The following is a 6,000-nucleotide window of genomic DNA, read 5'->3' as shown; positions in this document are numbered from 1 at the left end:
TACTCGGCCAGAAAACATTGGTCTTAACTTTCGAGGGGGTATAAGGTTAGCCATATTTCATATCTGACCTTCTATAAATCAAAACTATTTATCTCCATTTAGTTATCCATCTTAGAAAATGTTTTTGAACCTCCTTGCGCTTGTAAACTTTTGTGTTGCAGGAATTTTTCTGGATTCTACCCGTGCTACTAATCTTGCTATGCCTAAAGTGAAGAAGAATCACTGCCTCTTTGTAATGACTGAAGTTTGGGCTCCAAATGAGTACAAAACAAAAACCCAACAGCTTTGTAAACTACCCAAAAATGTTATCTTTTTTTCAGTTGTCATTTTAACAACTACAGGTGAAAATTATTAATATCAGACTGGTAAACTTGGTGTATCTGATTTGGTAGATTATCAGCTGTAACTGATTGAACATTGTTAATATTGATAAATCCTAATTCCAAAAATCAAAGTTTAAAGGGACATTGTACTTTAAATTGTGCTGTCAATGATAATTATAGAAACATAGAAACATAGAGTTTGACGGAAGATAAGTGCCATAGGCATAAGTCTGCCAGATAAAATCCATTTTATCTGTGACTCTTACATACTTATTGTCCGACACCAGAATCAATCAACAAATAATGGCCTGGAATCCTGGCTGGTATCCTGTCTTGTATTCTGCATGGTATCCTGTCTGATGTCCTGTATCCTTTCTGATATCTACCTGGTGCCCAATATCCTGCTTGGGGCTTAGTATCCCGGCAGCTGTCTAGTAGCTTCCCTGGTGTCCAGTATTCTAACTTGTGCCCTTCTGGGGTCACTTGATCTCTGTCTGGACTGATTCTGTTTTCTATGTGGTATTTTGACCCTTTGAAATAAAATTTCCATTGTATTCCTAATGTTGTTTTCCTGAGGTCAATTCCTGCATCTGAGTTCTACCCAACAAACCCTAACCTTTACAACCTTCCCCTTTCAATTAGATGTTTCAATTATTAATTTGATTGTAGACCAATTATTCCAGCCTATGTAGTGTGAGGGAGTTGACCCGTCTGGTTCATAAATATTGAATTCAAATGACTGTACTTTGATATACTAAAATTTATTCTAGGAATTATAACATCACAGAAAATGAAGAGCACTATTTTATGTTAAACCACAAAAGGCTAAACAACACAGACAGTATGTTTTAAACATATTTTAATAAAAAATATATTTTTTTAATATAAGAAATGAGTAACTGTTTGTCAATGAAAGCTAGGTTAAAGGGACACTCAAGTCAAAAATGATTAAGATAAAGCAGCAATTTTAAACAACCTTCCAATTTACTTCCATTAACAAAATGTGCACAGTCTTTTTATATTTACACATTTTGAGTCACCAGCTCCTACTGAGCATGTGCAAGAATGAATAGAATATAAGTATAAACATTTATGATTGGCTGATGATGTCACATGATACAGGTGGAGTGAAACTAGGCATAACTGAAATCTGTCAGAAAAAAAATCTACTACACATTTGAAGTTCAGACTAGGGGGCATATTTATCAAGCTCCGTATGGAGCTTGATACCCCGTGTTTCTGGCGAGTCTTCAGGCTCGCCGGAAACAGAAGTTATGAAGCAGCGGTCTAAAGATCGGCAATATCGGATCATGTCCACTCGCACATTCATAAATAGGCCCCTAAGTGCTAATACATTGTTTTTTTTTTATCATGCATTTGTTGATTAAGCAAATCTTTTGTATTTACTGGTCCTTTAAATAGTAAATAATAGTCGGCTAAATTATGAGTTTTGCGGTAAGAGCTGCTCGGTACTAACTTGCAAGTTATTGTCACCGCTCACTTACCTACAGTGCTGGAATTACAGGTTTACAAAAACCTGGCGTTAGCAGGCAAGAAGTGAGAGTAGAGCAAAATTGCGCTCCATAGCGCACTCCAATACCAGCGCTGCGGTAAGCTGGTTTTACATGCTCGTGCACAATTTCCCCATAGACATCAATGGGGAGAGCCGGCTGAAAAAAAGCCTAACACCTGCAATAAAGGAGCGTAAACCTCCGTAACGCAGCCCCATTGATTCCTATGGGGAAACTAAATTTATGTTTACACCTAACACCCTAACATAAACCCGAGTCTAAACACCCCTAATCTGCCGCCCCCACATCTCCGCCACCTTCATTACACTTATTAACCCCTAATCTGTCGCACCCCAATGTTGCCGCCACCTACATAAATATATTAGCCCCTAATCTGCTGCCCCCCGATATCGCCGCCACCTACCTACACTTATTAAACCCTAATCTGCCGCCCCCAACGTCGCCATCACTATACTAAATTTATTAACCCTAACCCTAACACCCACTAACTTTAATGTAATTAAAATAAATCTAAATAAAACCTACTATTAATAACTAAATAATTCCTATTTAAAACTAAATACTTACCTATAAAATAAACCCTAGGCTAGCTACAATATAATTAATAGTTACATTGTATCTAGTTTAGGTGTTTTTTTTTATTTCACAGCTAAGTTTGTATTTATTTTAGCTAGGTAGTATAGTTAGTAAATAGTTATTAACTATTTACTAACTACCTAGCTAAAATAAACACAAATTTACCTGTAAAATAAAACCTAACCTGAGTTACACTAACACATAACCTTACACTACAATTAAATACATTACATTTATTAAATACAATTAACTAAATTACAAAAAAAAACCCACTAAATTACACAAAATAAAAAAAGAAATTATCAGATATTAAAACTATATACACCTAATCTAATAACCCTATCAAAAAAAAAAATCTCCCCCAAAATAAAAAACTCCCTAGCCTAAACTAAACTACCAATAGCCCTTAAAAACATTGCCCCAAATAAATCAGCTCTTTTACCTGTAAAAAAAATACAAACAACCCCCCAACAGTAAAACCCACCACCCACACAACCAATCCCCCAAATAAAATCCTAACTAAAAAAACTAAGCTCCCCATTGCCTGAAAAGGGCATTTGGATGGGCATTGCCCTTAAAAGGGCATTTAGCTCTTTTTCCCCCCAAACCCTAATCTAAAAATAAAAGCCACCCATAAACCCTTAAAAAAGCCTAACACTAACCCCCGAAGATCCACTTACAGCTTTTGAAAACCCGGCAGAAATCCTCAACGAAGCGGCAGAAGTCTTCATCCATCCGGGCAGAAGTCTTCATCCAACTGGGCAGAAGTCTTCATCCAGACGGCATCTTCTATCTTTATCCATCCGGCGTGGAGCGGGTCCATCTTCAAGACATCCGGCGTGGAGCATCCTCTTCAATCGATGTCTTCTTGAACAATGAATTCTCCTTTAAATGACGTCATCCAAGATGGCGTCCCTTGAATTCCGATTGGCTGATAGAATTCTATCAGCCAATCGGAATTAAAGGTGAAAAAATCTTATTGGCTGATGCAATCAGCCAATAGGATTGAGCTTCAATCCTATTGGCTGATCCAATCATCTAATAGGATTGAGCTTGCATTCTATTGGCTGTTCCAATCAGGTAAAAGAGCTGATTTCTTTGGGGCAATGCCCCGCAAAAGGCCCTTTTAAGGGCTATTGGTAGTTTAGGCTAAGGTTTTTTTTATTTTGGGGGGCTTTTTTTATTTTGTTAAGGCTATTAGATTAGGTGTAATTAATTTAAATATCTGATCATTTGTTTTTTATTTTGTGTAATTTAGTGGGGTTTTTTGTAATTTAGTTAATTGTATTTAATTTATGTAATTGATTTAATTGTAGTGTAAGGTTAGGTGTTAGTGTAAGACAGGTTAGGTTTTATTTTACAGGTAAATTTGTATTTATTTTAGCTTGGTAGTTAGTAAATAGTTAATAACTATTTAGTAACTATTCTACCTAGTTAAAATAAATATAAACTTAGCTGTAAAATAAAAATAAAACCTTAGATAAATACAATGTAACTATTAGTTATATTGTACCTAGCTTAGGGTTTATTTTACAGGTATGTATTTAGTTTTAAATAGGAATTTTTTGTTATTAATAGTAAGTTTTATTTAGATTTATTTTAATTACATTAAAGTTAGTGGGTGTTAGGGTTAGAGTTAGACTTAGGGTTAGTTTTAGGGGTTAATAAATTTAATATAGTGGCGGCGACAGATTAGGGGTTAATAAATGTAGGTAGGTGGCGGCGATGTTAGGGGCGGCAGATTAGGGGTTAATAATATTTAACTAGTGTTTGCTATGCAGGAGTGCGGCGGTTTAGGGGTTAATATGTTTATTATAGTGGCGGCGATGTCTGGAGCGGCAGATTAGGGGTTAATAATTTTATTTTAGTGTATGCGATGCGGGAGGGCCTCGGTTTAGGGGTTAATAGGTAGTTTATGGGTGTTAGTGTACTTTTTAGCACTTTAGTTATGAGTTTTATGTAACAGCTTTGTAGCGTAAAACTCATAACTACTGACTTTCAGTTTACGTTATGGATCTTGAAGTTTTAAGCTGTACCGCTCACTTTTTGGCCTCCCAGGCAAACTCGTAATACTGGCGCTGTGGTGCCATTGAAAAAGGACTTTTTGAAAAAATTGAGCGGTGCCCCTAAACCTGCAAGACTCGTAATACCAGCGGTAGTGAAAAAGAGCCTTAACACTGCTTTTTCACTCATACCGCAAAACTTGTAATCTAGCCGAGTATTTGTTGCATCATATTTTATCAGATTTCCTTTACATTTATAATAATCTAATATGGTAATATCCAATGTATTGAAAAGAGAATTTGGTGGCAAATTAAAAATCTAAAAAAATTAAATGAATAAATGGTTTGTGAATAAACCTCAGTATTGTTTGTATATTTATTTATTGAAATAGTATCAGTAATGTGCTAGATTCCAACTGTGTTATATGGTTGTTACATAGTGCTATGATTTGTTTTTGATTAAATTTAAACTGCACAAAAATGTAGCAGCTGCCATCTAGCTCCCAAGTTATAGTAACAGCTGTTACATTCTATGAGAAGCGTTGCACCTTACTAATGAGTTTATACTTTGGGGCTGAATTATCAAGCTCCGAATGGAGCTTGATGCCCCTGTTTCTGCGCCAGGCTTCAGGCTCGCCAGAAACAGCAGTTATGAAGCTGCGGTCTAAAGACCGCTGCTCCATAACTGGTCTGCTGCCTCTCAGGTTGCAGTCTGCAATCCGCCCGATCCTATATGATTGGGCTGATTGACGCCCCCTGCTAGCGGCCGATTGGCCACGAATCTGCAGGGGGCAGCATTGCACAGGCAGTTCTGGTGAACTGCTTGTGCTATGTTAAATGCTGACAGCGTATGCTGTCGGCATTCAGCAAAGTCTTTCGGATATGATACGCTACAGCTTATCATGTCACACAGACATTGGTAAATCTGCCCCTATGCCTTTTGCTACCGTGAGGCTGGTGGCTAAGCCCTAGTGAGTAAATTCATTATACCAATTAGAAGGCAAGCTAAAACTTAAAGGGACAGTCAACGCCAAAATGGTTATTGTTTAAAAAGACAGGCAACACCATTACTACCCATTCCCCAGCTTTGCACAGTCAACATTGTTATATTAATATACTTTGTAACAATTAAAGGGACACTCAGGTTAAATTAAATTTTCATGATTCAGATACAGCATGTAATTTAAAACAACTTTCCAATTTACTTCCATTAAAAAAAATGTGCACAGTCTTTTATATTTACAATTTTTGAGTCACCAGATCCTACTGATCATGTGCAAGAATTCACAGACTATACGTATATGCATTTGTGATTGGCTGATTGCTATCACATGGTACAAGGGGAGTGGAAATATACATAACTTTGAAATGAGCTATTACATTGTCTTGTTATCTTGCATTTGTTGATTATGAAAATCTAATGTGTTGACTGGTCCTTGAAACCTCTAAATTTCTGCCTATTTCAAAGCCACTACAGACAGCCTCTTATCACATGTTTTTTTTTTATTAGCTTTTCACAACAGGAAACTCCGATCAGCCAATAGAATGCGAGCTCAATCTGATTGG

The sequence above is a fragment of the Bombina bombina genome, chromosome 7 (assembly GCF_027579735.1).
Source record: "Bombina bombina isolate aBomBom1 chromosome 7, aBomBom1.pri, whole genome shotgun sequence".
NCBI classification, from domain to species: Eukaryota; Metazoa; Chordata; class Amphibia; order Anura; family Bombinatoridae; genus Bombina; species Bombina bombina.
The sequence above is the reverse complement of the archived record's forward strand: the minus strand, read 5'-3'. Positions refer to the sequence as shown.